This window comes from Triticum urartu, chromosome 1 (genome assembly GCF_003073215.2).
Source record: "Triticum urartu cultivar G1812 chromosome 1, Tu2.1, whole genome shotgun sequence".
Taxonomy (NCBI): domain Eukaryota; kingdom Viridiplantae; phylum Streptophyta; class Magnoliopsida; order Poales; family Poaceae; genus Triticum; species Triticum urartu.
The window spans coordinates 171634497-171650735 of NC_053022.1; positions in this window are offsets into that span (position 1 = coordinate 171634497).

A 16239-nucleotide genomic window follows, 5' to 3' on the forward strand; every position below is an offset into this window, starting at 1 on the left:
CCGTGAGTCCCTTATCTTGATCGTACACGTTTGCGTGTATGATTCATGTACGATTGAATCGGGGGCTTCACAAGTTGGTATCAGAGCCGACTGCTTGTAGGAATCCCCTTCCACACTCCTTGGCTGAAGTCGAGTCTAGTCATTGCAAAAGTTTTACTAACATGCTTGTGTGGCTTACGGGCCCATGTCGCCATTGGGTGGTATTCGGATCTTTTATTCCTCGACCTATACTCTGGGACTCTGATCTCTCTTCTATTCGGGTTAAATGATTTTACTAACTCTGACTCAAGGTTCTCGTAATTACTTCCTCCTAGAGAGCCCCTCACTCCAGATGATTACTTGGTGCACTTGAAGATTCTGAAGTTACTCTCCGATGTTCCCTCGGTACTTTGTGCCATCGCTTTTGCAATTCCTTTCCATCGACAAACCCCAATGGATAACCAAGTGCACTTGCCATTCATATAATCATTCCTCGTTGATCTTGTTATTACAAGATACCCCGAAATTCTCTCTATTGTTCCGAGTATACTTTATGCCTACTACCTTACAGTTCTTTGGCACATGAATACCCCTACGGGTAATTCCTCGCACTTATCGAGTATCCGCTCATTCCCAGTTGTTCACGCGTTACGTAAAAGTCTTTGAAATACCATTCGATCTTTCGAAAATCATGAGCAGCCTATTGCTCTTGAAATTCTTATTTGCTTGCATTATGGTTAATCTCATAAGTCTTAATCTTATTGGCATCCCTTGTCATTTTCATTTTGAGTCCGTTGATTCAAGATGTTACGAATGCGCGCAATGCTCAATCAGATCCTAGAATTCATCCTTCTGGCTCAGACGTCATTTTAAACATGAACTGGATCTCGACCAATCAAATTGTCGTCGATTGTACCCCTAAGCTTACTCAACTTATCCATCCTTAATCAGAGCGTTTGCTTCTGATCCCTTGATTTGGAATCATAATTTCTTTACATTTGAGCTTTGAATTAGTCAGTTATTTCTATAATCTAATGTCTTTGCTTTGCTTTCCCCCTTCAGATCCTTTGTTGAATTTATCATCCGACAGTGTCCTTTGTTTACAAAAACCTCGAGAAGTTCTTTCCCTAATACATAATGCCTTTGGTAAATTGTATCCTCTGCTTTGTCAACCATGCTCTACTTTCGTGCTTGTGTTATTTACTCCTGAAGTTTGTGGTATATGTTTTTACAATGCCCCGATGGGTTGAACCTATGCCTTCCTTAATCTGTGTGAACTCGAAAGATTTCACGGGTCATACTTATCTGGTATTGCACCATGTAAAACTTTCAACAACTAATGTCATTTTCGAAAAGCGAGAGGTAAATGGAAGGTTATACATTGAAGAAGTGGGAGTCGACCTTGAACTTGTGTTCATGCCCTTGGACACGATGTAGATCCTATCATGGAAGTTTCTTGTAATAATAACTATTTACTTGATATATAATATCATTTGGTATCTGTGAATTGATCCTTTGCAATCGTGGTTCCGACCATGTTCTCCTTTAAATACCATTTCTCGTGCAAGTTTAAGCACTTGTCTTCTATAGAGCAATACCCCAGCCCAACCTCTACTTTGATCTATCGTCAAGTATTACCCCTAGTATCTTGAGATTATCACAAAACTGCATAACTTCCTATGAGTTCTTCATCAAGTACTACATTATCACTAATTCCAATTTTTTCATGGGCTCTGAGTCATTAAACACTCAAGGACACCGATAAATGAATCGAGTCCGCATCGCGATTAGACAACTATTAGTAATCTTCTTTAATTACAAGTTTGTACTCGATCATGTCATTTCTAGCCGGATCGACTATATCATTTTTGTGCTAAATTTTAACTGTGCTACCTGGTCCTTCTTCCCAGAGCACAAATTTTTACGGTGAGCTAAGCTTACGTCGATCTTCCTCGTCATATCATTTCGCCTTGAACAACAAGCTTGGTTCCGAGTTTGTGTCTTACCCATGGTTCCAATAAACTTGTGCTTCATCATTCCTTTGACTTGATGCCATCGCTGATCGATTACATCTTCATGAAATCTCTCGACAAATGTGTCGTGATCATCGTCAACATTTTGACTCCTTCCAGGATATCAACCAAATTCATGATGGTAAGTACCATCCTCGTCCCTTGGTAATTTGAGTTACCATCGACAACATCCTTATCTTTCTTTCATCATAAACTTGTTCATGTTGTGGATGCAACTTGCTATCGAGCTTGTATTACATTCTACCTTGAAGTATTACCACCTTTTATGTCAAGGATGTTGTGAGAATTGCGCCACCTCTTAAGAGTTCTTGGTATAGTGATACTTCTCACAAGAACCATTCTTTCTTGGTATCCGTATTGACTAACCGGGAATATCAACAAGTGAACGGTGCTGTTTGGATTCTTTACTTCTAGCAACCCTATTGCTTTGAAGTTATTCATTCTTAAATTATTAGTTATTGAATCACCCTTCTAACATTGATCTTGCTACCTAAGCCCATAATTCAGGTGCACCTTTCAACCAATGTTTAATTGTGTATGTTTCCCTGGATCATACCTCATTATATCATTTGATCTGACAAATGTTATCTCCTTGTTGACATAAGTGTGGAAATCCATCTTTTGAAAATCTCAATAAATTGTCGCTGAGTCAATCAGCCACCTCCTCACCTCTCCTTGATTTAATGATGACTATTGTTTCGGAACTCGCTTCCATAGTTCAATTCCCGACAATCTTACAATGTCATCTCGACAATTTGTGTTGCACCTTTCTTCTTAGGCATCCAGAGTCTGAGTTATCCTGACACCAATCAGATCTGAATCTTGGTCAGATATGATGGTTGGAACATATTTCCAAGAGTTATAACAGTGGTTTTTATGTGACCTGGTAAGGTGATGTCGTGCCTAGCACACCTGGCCGGAGGCCCTATTGTTATAGTTTCCTTTGTAGCAAAGTTAGCCATTCTTCCATGAGGAAATTGTAAGACTTATTCTATGAGTTGTTCCTGATGGATCCTTTGCGTATCCAAAGTCTGACCTTTTGCTTGACGACCATGCCAATGCTATCTCGAAGCATGTCTGTGGTACTCCAATTTTTCAACAAGAACATTTGAAGCCCAATGCTAAATGTTTCTTGCTCAATTATCTAAACATCGTTGTATGGATAATGTCATGAAATTTCTCTCCCCTCACCTAGAGGCTTTTCTACTTAATATCATGTCATGTTATCATGCTCTGCTTGTCATTGGGAAGGATATACCCTAATCATACTATCCTTTCCATTGTTTTATTTAACCTTTCCAGTAATCTGACTTAACTGAGCAGTGATGACTCCCTGCTTAGGTAAGAACCTCATTGTACCACTCTGTCAGTAAGGCCCTGTTACTATTGTTGATGACATTTCGGTAACCATCGATGTACGAGAACTTTGCCTATTGGTCCGCCTCGTTCAACGAGCAGGAAAATGGTTCTCTTCGTCCCTCGCCCTTGGTACCGATGTGGTTGCCGACGTAACCGACAGACAATCCTCTACATGCCTTACTTACATGATCGTGCAAGATGTCACCGCCCTTCCTACTTTTAACCCACATGGTGGGCCCATAACCCACAGTTCCATAGGATCAAAACCTGACTCTCTTGTACACCCCCTGTTTCCATAGTTATTCCTCGCGTGTGGCCTCGTATGTAATTCACAAGCCACCTCCCAAAAGATCATCAATTATGCTATCAGACACAATACTTATTCTCGTTGCTTTGAGCCCCTTTCACGCCCTGTTTCAGGCATCAAACGCTTGCCTGCCCGCTCGAAACTTCCCATGATACTGATGTCTACTACACAATCTTCTTCTTGTAGACGTTGTTGGGCCTCCAAGTGTAGAGGTTTGTAGGACAGTAACAAATTTCCCTCAAGTGGATGACCTAAGGTTTATCAATCCGTGGGAGGCGTAGGATGAAGATGGTCTCTCTCAAGCAACCCTGCAACCAAATAACAAAGAGTCTCTTGTCTCCCCAACACACCCAATACAATGGTAAATTGTATAGGTGCACTAGTTCGGCAAAGAGATAGTGATAAGTGCAATATGGATAGTAGATAAAGGTTTTTGTAATCTGAAAATATAAAAACAGCAAGGTAACTAATGAAAAAAGTGAGCGTAAACGATATTGCAATGCTAGGAAACAAGGCCTAGGGTTCATACTTTCACTAGTGCAAGTTCTCTCAACAATAATAAAAAAAATTGGATCATATAACTATCCCTCAACATGCAACAAAGAGTCACTCCAAAGTCACTAATAGCGGAGAAAAAACGAAGAGATTATGGTAGGGTACGAAACCACCTCAAAGTTATCCTTTCTGATCGATCTATTCAAGAGTCCATAGTAAAATAACACGAAGCTATTCTTTCCGTTCAATCTATCCTAGAGTTCGTACTAGAATAACACCTTAAGACACAAATCAACCAAAAACCTAATGTCACCTAGATACTCCAATGTCACCTCAAGTATCCGTGGGTATGATTATACGATATGCGTCACACAATCTCAGATTCATCTATTCAACCAACACATAGGACCTCAAAGAGTGCCCCAAAGTTCTACCAGAGAATCACGACGAAAACGTGTGCCAACCCCTATGCATAAGTTCACGTGGTCATGAAACTCGCAAGTTGATCACCAAAACATACATCAAGTGGATCACATGATATCCCATTGTCACCATAGATAAGCACGTGCAAGACATACATCAGGTGTTCTCAAATCCTTAAAGACTCAATCTGATAAGATAACTCCAAAGGGAAAACTCAATCCATTACAAGAGAGTAGAGGGGGAGAAACATCATAAGATCCAACTATAATAGCAAAGCTCGCAATACATCAAGATCGTATCACCTCAAGAACACGAGAGAGAGAGAGAGATCAAAAACATAGCTACTGGTACATACCCTCAGCCCCGAGGGAGAACTACTCCCTCCTCGTCATGGAGAGCACCGGGATGATGAAGATGGCCACCGAAGAGGGATTCCCCCTCCGGCAGGGTGCCGGAACGGGTCTAGATTGGTTTTCGGTGGCTACAGAGGCTTCTGGCGGCGGAACTCCTGGTCTATTGTGCTCCCCGATGGTTTTAGGGTATATCGGTATATATAGGAGGAAGAAATATGTCAGGGGAGCCACGAGGGGCCCACGAGGGTGGAGGGCGCGCCCAGGGGGGTGGGCGCCCCTACCTTCCTCGTTGCTTCCCTTACGTACACCCCAAGTCTTCTGGATTGCTTCTGTTCCAAAAATAAGTTCCGTGAAGTTTCAGGTCAATTGGACTCCGTTTGATTTTTCTTTTCTGCGATACTCTAAAACAAGGAAAAAAATAAACTGGCACTGGGCTCTGGGTTAATAGGTTAGTCCCAAAAATAATATAAAAGTGTATAATAAAGCCCGTAAACATCCAAAATAGATAATATAATAGCATGGAACAATCACAAATTATAGATACATTGGAGACGTATCAACATCCCCAAGCTTAATTCCTGCTCGTCCTCGAGTACGTAAATGATAAAAACAGAATTTTTGATGTGGAATGCTACCTAACATATTTCTCTAAGTAATTCTCTTCATTTTGGCATGAATGTTCAGATCCATAAGATTCAAGACAAAAGTTTACTATTGACATAAAAATAATAATACTTCAAGCATACTAACTAAGCAATCATGTCTTCTCAAAATAACATGGCTAAAGAAAGCTATCCCTACAAAATCATATAGTCTGGCTATGTTCCATCTTCACCACACAAAGTATTTAAATCATGCACAACCCCGATGACAAGCCAAGCAATTGTTTCATACTTTTGATGTTCTCAAACTTTTTCAATCTTCACGCAATACATGAGCGTGAGCCATGGACATAACACTATAGGTGGAATAGAATGGTGGTTGTGGAGAAGACAAAAAGGAGAAGATAGTCTCACATCAACTAGGTGTATCAACGGGCTATGGAGATGCCCATTAATAGATATCAATGTGAGTGAGTAGGGATTGCCATGCAACGGATGCACTAGAGCTATAAATGTATGAAAGCTCAACAACAGAAACTAAGTGGGTGTGCATCCAACTTGCTTGCTCACGAAGACCTAGGGCACTTGAGGATGCCCATTGTTGGAATATACAAGCCAAGTTCTATAATGAAAATTTCCCACTAGTATATGAAAGTGACAAAACACGAGACTCTCTATCATGAAGATCATGGTGCTACTTTGAAGCACAAGTGTGGAAAAAAGGATAGTAGCATTGTCCCTTTTATATATTTTTTATTTGGCCTTCCTTTTTTTATTTGGCCTTTCTTTTTTACTTGGCCTTTATCTTTTTTTTTGGCCTTTATTTTTTTTATTTTTTTGGGACAATGCTCTATTAATGATGATCATCACACTTCTATTTATTTACAACTCAATGATTACAACTCGATACTAGAACAAAGTGTGACTCTATATGAATGCCTCCGGCGGTGTACCGGGATGTGCAATGAATCAAGAGTGACATGTATGGAAGAATTATGAACGGTGGCTTTGCCACAAATACGATGTCAACTACATGATCATGCAAAGCAATATGACAATGATGGAGCGTGTCATAATAAATGGAACGGTGGAAAGCTGCATGGCAATATATCTTGGAAAGGCTATGGAAATGCCATGATAGGTAGGTATGGTGGCTGTTTTGAGGAAGGTATATGGTGGGTGTATGATACCAGTGAAAGGTGCGCGGTATTAGAGAGGCTAGCAATGGTGGAAGGGTGAGAGTGTGTACAATCCATGGACTCAACATTAGTCATAAAGAACTCACATACTTATTGCAAAAATCTATTAGTTATCAAAACAAAGTATTACGCGCATGCTCCTACGGGGATAGATTGGTAGGAAAAGACCATCGCTCGTCCCCGACCGCCACTCATAAGGAAGACAATCAATAAATAAATCATGCTCCGACTTCGTCACATAACGGTTCACCATACGTGCATGTTACGGGAATCACAAACTTCAACACAAGTATTTCTCAAATTCACAACTACTCAACTAGCATGACTCTAATATCACCATCTTTATATCTCAAAACAATCACCAAGTATCAAACTTCTCATAGTATTCAATGCACTTGAGGGAGTCCTGGATTAGGTGGTCTCCGGACAGCCGGACTATATCCTTTGGCCGGACTGTTGGATTATGAAGATACAAGTTTGAAGACTTCGTCCCGTGTCCGTATGGGACTCTACTTGGCGTCACTACAAAAAAAAGACACATCCTTGACATTTTGGGCCGAACGAATTTTTTTCCTGTCATCTGTCATACATATGACACTTCTATGACGATAATTGTGACAAAACCCGGTATCATCATAGATGTGGTGGGCTCCTACTTCTATGACAAAAAATCATGACAGAAAATGGGCTTTTCGTCTTGTGCGGGCCGGAGACGCAGCTGCATGACATTCTTTGGGCCGTCCATGATGGAAAAAACCATGGTAGAAGCGAGGGGGAGGAAAATTTCGGGGAGTTCCCGGTTACGGTGGGAGGTCGGGGGCCGAGCGATGCGCGTTTCTCTCGTACACGTACGCGCGTGTGTGCGAGGCGTTGGCTCTAACTGAACCCGAGCGAGGCGTTGGGCTCTAACTAAACTCGAGCGATTGCACTGCAGGCTACGCGTTACTGAACCCGAGTGATCGATCTATGGCTGTTAACTGAACCCGATCGAGGGATTCCTTCGCTACTGCTGCTAACTGAAGACGATCGATGCTGCCTCTGGGATGAACAATGAGCGTTGCGGGGGGGGGGGGGGGGGGGGGGGGGGGGGGGGGGGGGGGGGGGGTTGGATGAACAATGAGCGGTGGCGTTGCCTCTGGATGAACAGGACCCCGTGGTGTGCTGGAGGGCTGGATGAACAGTAGATGGTGGAGGGGTGCCCATGGAGGGGTGGTTGAACAGGACCCCGTGGTGTGGAGGGCTGGATGAACAGTAGACGGTGGAGGGGTGCCCATGGAGGGGTGGTTGAACAGTAGCCGGTGGAGTAGCGCGCGGTGGAGGCTGGATGAACAGGAGCCCATGGAGGCTAGAGGAGGTCGACAGTAGCCCGTGGAGGCTGGAGGAGGTCGACGGTGGAGATGAACAGTATCCCATGGAGTCTCGTTTTGCGGTACGCCACACCCCTCCCGATGAACAGGACCCCCGTTTTGACCGTAGGAGGTCCGTTTCGTCCGTTTTGCGGTACGCCACACCCCTCCCGATCAACAGGACCCCTGTTTCGACCGTAGGAGGTCCGTTTCGTCCATTTTGCGGTATGCCACACCCCTCCCGATCAACAGGACCCCTGTTTCGACCGTAGGAGGTCCGTTTCCTCCGTTTTGCGGTATGCCAGACCCCTCCCGATCAAGAGGACCCCGTTCCGAACGTAGGAGGTCCGTTTCCTCCGTTATGCGGTACGCCAGGCCTCGTTTCCATCGCCTGTTCCGTCCAAGCCCTCCCGATGAACACGACCACGCATTCCGTTCTGACCCAGCCGGTTGGCTCCCACGCGTTCCGTTGCCTCCCGATGAACACGACGCATTCCGTTGCCTCCCCATGAACACGACGCCGATGCTGTTTCTCCGTTCCGACCCAGCCATGTACACGAGCCCTGGCCGTACGTATGCGTGAGTAGGCATTCGAGACCGCGCCCGTATGTACACATACGTGGCCGTATTTTCTTTCTTGCACCCTGGCCGCTATACGTACGTGTACATGCTACGTGCGCGCCTCTACTACGACACGTACGCGCCTCTACTACGACACGTGCGTGCCTCTACATCCACCAGCATATATGTACATACACGTTCACGACCAGAATGACAACGCTACGTACGCTTCGACCAGGTGGGTCCCGACTGTCAGGAACTTCCTTGCCTGCGAAGATGTAGCTGGTGGGTCCCAGCAGTTAGGGGGCGAATCGTTTTTTTTGCCCGGACGCACTTCCTTGCGTGCGAAGATGTAGCTGGTGGGTCCCAGCAGTCAGGGGCAAACATTTTTTTCGCGAAATACGGTGGCCCGTCCGGTGGGTCCCCGCTGCCAGGTGGAGGAATAATTATTTTGCACGTAATAAGGAGGCACTTCCTTGCTGCGGCCGTGGACCCAGCTGTCAGCCTCTCCACGTACAGTCCACGTCCGATGGAAGCCGTTCCTTGACCACGTTGACCACGCCGCGCCGAGAGCACCAGGGCGGTGGACGACGGCGAGGCCTAGGAAGGGGACAACGTGGAGCCAGGGAAGACGCGACAGTGGATGCCCACGCATAGAGGAGTACGAGGGTTCACTGGTTCACTGCAGTGTGAGGCTGCCGTTGCCGCAGAATAACAGGGGGTGTGGGTGAGTAGAGGGATGGCCTGGCCAACAGTGGGAGTAGTAGGTGGCAGTGAGGCCTCCGCCGCATCGCAGCCGGCCACAGGAGGCAGGAGCACGAGGCACGACCAGCGCTGGTTTGGGCGGCCGGAGCAAGAAGACCAGAGGTTGAAGAAGCACTACGGCCATTGGATGGACATCGTACGGTCACTGGAGCTAGAATTGTGCATATTGACTAAGTTGACAAAGCCCTCCGTCCCCGTCAACTTAGTAGGCCCACAAGTCGTATGGTTACTGGAGCTAGACTCGGCAGTTGTTTCCCACGCGGAGGGGAGTACGACTGTATGAGGGTTTACTGGTTCGTCTATCGTCGCCAGAGAATAACAGCAGGTGTGGGTGAGTAGAGGGATGGCTAGGCCAGGGATGGGAGTACGGTGGGGCGGTGAGGCCTGCGCGGCAGCACAGCCGGCCGCGGGGAGGAGGGAGCATGCAGTCCCACTAGCGCTTGTTTGAGTGGCTGGAGCAGGAAGAGCAGAGATTCAAGAAGCACGACTGCCGTTCGATGGACATCCAACAGTCACTGCTTGTGCTTCAACCTTTTTTTAGGAAAACCTCAAATTTGTGGAAAACAACATACAACCCATATGCCATTATTTTTAATAATTTACAGCCCATTTGCTAATTCTTAAGGTTTTTTTGGAGCCCATATTCTTTTTGTTAGCATTACAACCCATATTGTGGCCACGGTTAAAAAATTATACGAAATTTTGCATATTTCGATGCGGTCCGAACTATTTTTAATCCTGAAATTTCGATTCATATTCAAACTGATTTTAAAAATATATGTATATCAATATAAAATCCAACAAATTCTCCACGCATAAAAGTTAATGTAATTTAAAATCTTGAAATGAAAAAAAGATATTTGAAACTAATTGCCGGTTTGATGTGTTCTAAAAATATACAACCCATTTCTCATTACTGATAGGCCATTTTCTCGGCCAGCCGAATGAAGCTCTCCTCGTCTTGAAAGATTTGCAGCCCAACAGGCCTGACAAAGTGACTTACTTGGCAAATCACAAAAAAACTGGGCTGTGGCCGTGGACCCAGCTGTCAGCCTCTCCATGTATAGTACTCTTCCGATGGAAGTCGGTTGTTGACCACATTGACCACGCCGCGCCGAGAGCACCAAGGCGGTGGACGACGGTGGGGCCTAGGAAGGGGACGACGCGGAGCCGGAGAAGACGCGGCAGTGGATGCCGACACGGAGAGGAGTACGAGGGTTCACTGGTTCGGCTGCGGCGTGAGGCTGCCGTCGCCGCAGAATAACATGGGGTGTGGGTGAGTAGAGGGATACCCTGGGCCAGCGGTGGGAGTAGTAGGGGGCGGTGAGGCCTCCGCGGCATTACAGCCGGCCACGAGAGGCAGGAGCACGCGGCACGACCGGTGCTGCTTTGGGCGGCTGGAGCAAGAAGACTAGAGGTTGAAGAAGCACTATGGCCGTTGGATGGACATCGTACGGTCACTGGAGCTAGAATCGTTCATATTGACTAAGTTGACAAAGCCCTCCGTCCTCGTCAACTTAGTAGGCCCACAAGTCAGCCACCCACTACGGCGGTTCTGGCAGCGCTGGGAGAAGAAGACGAGAGATTGAAGAAGAATGCTGTCCGTTGGATGTAAATCCAACACCTTCTTAGGCTTCGACCTACTGGCCCACATGTCAGCCAGTCCATTTGTTTTTTAGTCCATTTGGTGGGCTGGGTGAAAGAATGATGTAGCATCTATGCAGCCCATTTAAATCCCATTTGCATTTTTCTCGAAATCCGCGGACTTGCTGGGCTAGGTGAAAATAACATTTGGGCTAGACGGAGAAATGTTATAAAAACATAAACATATGATTGCACGTCAGTAAAATCTTTGCAAGCTTATGTACGCAATCACTAGGAGTTAACTTGCCAAGTTATATATAAACAATTATTATTATTATTTTGTAAGAACTTTCAACTTATGAAATAAAATATCATTTTAATTTGATGAGTTAATAGTACGTGGGGTATTATTATTTTTTAGGCTAGACGTGGGACAGTTGAGTTGGTTCTAGGGGAAAGTACTGGGAGAAAACTTAGTTTACATCGAAAAAGAAAGTGGGAGAAAATTCAGAGACCTGCTGGGTCCTCCTGAGGAGGGGAATATGTTGGGAGGAAGGAGATTCAAAGCACGGCAGCCGAGTGAACTAGTTTTTTTATGGACAAGTGAACTAGTTTACAGACATAAGCAAATAGCCACTAAAAAAAGCAATCAGGTTAATGGGTTCTTAAAAGAAATATTTCGGACAAAACAGATAATTACGACACATAGGCTAATGCATGAAACACTCAGATGATAACGGTGCTTATAAACAGATAAAGTACAACATCTAGACCTTCCTGGCACGCTTGACCATGACGCCGCGACTGTCCGTGTACTCATCGGTTATGGGAAGCAGACATGCCCTCATGTCCAAGATCTGCATGTACATGTCATAGCATGCGTATGCATCCTTGGCCGCGTAGGTTATGTAGGCTAGATTCAGAGGTACCTCCCACGTGTTCAGGCCGTCTTCTTTCATGTTGGCGTATCAGGGGTCGATGATGGTCTCAGCGAGGTCAACCACGGAGTCCTTCTCCTGCCCATTGCTGATGATCTTGTATTGCTTCTGGATGTCGACAAGCTTGTTGCACCAGATGGCCGAATCGTCGCGTTCTTCCTTCTCTCCACCGTAGCGAAGGTGCAGTCGGCGCTGCCGATGAAACGGGCGAATGCTCCAGAACCTGGTGCAGCCATAGGACTGAGGCGAGGCAGAGCTTCACCGAGTCCGTATTGTTGGTGTACATCACATTCAACTTGGAGCAGCCATAGGACTGAACGACGAACTCAAAGGGGAACTCCTTGCTGAAGTCCATATCCAGCAGGCTCACCCCTCGGATCACCATTGGAGTCTCTTCGAGTGAACAAGTGTGTAGGCGGCAGCAGCAGTTCGTTTTTTAGCTCTTGGGGAACTAGATTCAACAGTAAGCTGAGTGTGTACAGGCGACAACAGTTACTACCCCTCCCTCGTCCACTGCACGCCCGGCAGAAGATGCACCCTCGGCCACACGTCGGTTCACGAGCGGGTCTGTATTGGTACTGTAATAACAGGAGTTAGTGGTCACTTTACTTAAATTTAATTAGCTTTAATAGAAATTTATACTAAAAACAAACAATGCATTCGCTCATTCTATCAGTGCCACATGATCAACATGCACAACAATTAAAATTATTATTCTCAGGACGCACACGATCAACACATTTGTCGCACTTTCACAAAGATAATACTACCAAGTTTGAACTGTTTGTTATGGTTGTTGTTGTAATGCCCTCGATGCAGCTATATCTCCCACATGTCGAAGCACAACTTAGAGGCATAACCGCATTGAAAGCAATGTCGCAAGTGAGGTAATCTTCACACAACCCATGTAATACATAAGGGAAAGAGATACATAGTTGGCTTACAATCGCCACTTCACACAATACATGACTAAAGCATTACATCATCCAGAAACAATCAAAGTCCGACTACGGAACCAAAATAAAAGAAGACTACCCCAAATGCTACACAGATCCCCGATCGACCCCAACTAGGCTCCACTACTGATCAACTGGAAACGGAACAACATAATGAACGAAATCTTGATCGAGCTCCTCCTTGAGCTGGGTTGTGTCACCTGCACGACATCATCGACACCTGCAAGCTGGTTTTGGAAGAATCCGTGAGTCACGGGGACTCAACAATCTCACACCCTCGCGATCAAGACTATTTAAGCTTATGGGTAGGTAAAAGGTATGAGGTGGAGCTGCAGCAAGCACTAGCATATATGGTGGCTAACTTACGCAATTGAGAGCGAGAAGAGAAGGCAACGGCACGGTCGAGCAACTATGATCAAGAAGTGATCCTAGAACAACCTACGTCAAGCATAACTCCAACACCGTGTTCACATCCCGGACCCCGCCGAGAAGAGACCATCACGGCTACACATGCGGTTGATGCATTTTAATTAAGATAAGTTTCAGGTTTTTTACAACCGGACATTAACAAATTCCCATCTGCCCATAACCGCGGGCACGACTTTCGAAAGTTCAAAACCCTGCAGGGCGTCCCAACTTAGCCCATCACAAGCTCTCACAGTCAACGAAGGATATTCCTTCTCCTAGGAAGACCCGATCAGGCTCGGAATCCCGGTTACAAGACATTTCGACAATGGTAAAGTAAGACCAGCAAAGCCACCCAGATGTGCCGACAAATCCTGATAGGAGCTGCACATATCTCGTTCTCAGGGCACACCGGATGAGCAAGACGTCGGGTAGGCCAGCCCAGAGTTGCCCCTCGTAGCCCCGGACATCGCTCAGTTGGACCAACACTTAGAGAAGCACTGGCCCGGGGGGGGGGGGTTAAATAAAGATGACCCTTGAGCCGGCCGACCCAAGGGAAAGAAAAGGCTAGGTGGCAAATGGTAAAACCAATGTTGGGCCTTGCTGGAGGAGTTTTATTCAAGGCGAACTGTCAAGGGGTTCCCATTATAACCCAACCGCGTAAGGAACGCAAAATCCGGGAACATAACACTCATATGACAGAAACTACGGCGGCAAGAGTGGAACAAAACACCAGGCATAAGGCCGAGCCTTCCACCCTTTACCAAGTATATAGATGCATTAATTAAATAAGAGATATTGTCATATCCCAACATGTAAAACATGTTCCAACAAGGCACAAACTCCATCTTCACCTGCAACTAGCAACGCTATAAGAGGGGCTGAGCAAAGCGGTAACATAGCCAAACAACGGTTTGCTAGGACAAGGTGGGTTAGAGGCTTGGCATGGCAATATGGGAGGCATGGTAAGCAAGTGGTAGGTATCGCAGCATAGGAATAGCAATAGAGCGAGCAACTAGCAAGCAAAGATAGAAGTGATTTCGAGGGTATGGTCATCTTTCCTGAAATCCCGCAAGGAAGAAGAACGAGTCCATGAAGAAGACAAACGGACGTAGTCGAACAGGTCCTCACAAACGCGACGTTTACGGAACTAACCCGAAGAAGCAACACCGGAAAGAAGCAAACAACATAGTAAACAACCACCACATAAACATGGCATGATGCACAACCAATTATGATGCATGTCCGGTTTAAATAGGCATGGCAATATGCAACAAACAATTCTACAAATTAAGTGGAGCTCAATATGCAACGAGTTGCATATTGAGGAACACCACATCAATTATTTAGTTCACTCCCGGTTAGGTACTCAACAATATTAAATGTTGGTTAACATGGCAAGAGGTGAGGCATAAAAAAACTACACCATCTAAACAATTTAAATGGGGCCGGATATAACAAATAACGAATCCGGTAAATCCCCATACGCCTTAGTAATTTAATGCAACAACAAACTAAACATTTTAATTGTTGTTATCATGATGCAGATGACATGTGCTAGAATTATGCAAGTTTTAAAGAAAATGTTGATAAGAGCATTATGAAGCATTTGTCACCGTGGTGGAAAGAAAAGGGGTGCCACGACAACGATAACGGAAATGGTGCCACGGCAACGTTCCGGTTCCGGAAACTCGATTGAGATGCCGGTGGAAAAGAACAAGTGTGACGGGAGCGTGTCATGCGAAGAACGGTGGGGTGCTCCCGGTTATCGGGTTCCCACGTGTCAGCGGCATGGCAACGAGGAACAACTAAGGTTCACGGGTGAATACAACAACCAACCATGCATCTCATACAACACATGCATTCAGTCCACGGGCGTTGTCTCGGGGTTATACCTTCGGAGCGTGCAAAGGGGACGGTTCTCGTTCGTAGAGGGAAGTAGGCGTTCTCGCGATGGCGGTAGTGGAAGTAGTCGTTCTCGCATGCTCCAGGGTCGACGGTAGAGGTTCTCGCAATCTCGGCGACGGTAGTGGGACACGTTTTGGAGGGGAAGTATAGGTTCACGTTTCGTAGTCGTTCGGGGTCGCCGATAGTTGTACACATTCGTTGTTGGACTTGATGGAACCGATGTCTCTGGACGTAGTGGTACACGTTCATGGAGTAGGTCGTACACGTCGTTGGTAGATGTTCACTTGACGGCCTTCATTGGCGGTAGTTGTTCTCGTTTCATCGTGGAAGTAGTTGCACATCTCATTTCAACGGCGGAAGATGAACTTGGCGGTCCTCGTCGTCCTGGTACTTGGCGTCCTCTCGGCCTTGACGGTCTCGGTTCTTGCAACGGTAGTGGTGCACGACAACCGTAGTCGAACTTGAAGGGTCGTAGACGTCGTGGCACTGATGGTGGAGGAGTAGGGGCTTCGCGCGAATAGGTCCGCGGTGGAGGTCGTCGTAGGGCGCGCAAGCATGCCGGGCAGGGCATCCTCGGGTCGAGGTGGTGCAGCATGGGTACATGAGACCGGGGCTGTGTCATGGGGTCTTCACGGCGCGGTCCACGCAGAAGCCGAAGAGGAGTGACGGGGATGCAGGCTAGGCAGGAGGCGGTGGAGAGATGGCTGAGGCGAGGTCGGCAATGGTCGGGATGGAGGGAAGCGTGCGGCAGACGGAGCAGCTCCTGCAGTGGCGCTCGAGCTACAAGAGGCGGGCGCTGGTCATAGTCGCCGGCGATGGAGGCGGAGCAGGGGACGGGCAAAGCAGAGGAGGCGGTGGAGAATGGGGGCGGCAGTGCAATCCGGCAGCGGAGCTCGCCGGATCAAGGACGCGGCAGGGAGCTCCTGGAGGCTGGCATTGCTGGGGAATCGGGAGCAGGGGTCGGAGACAGGACGCACGCAGCAGGGAGCTCAGCGGCCGGAGCTGATGGTCAATGCAGCCGCAGGG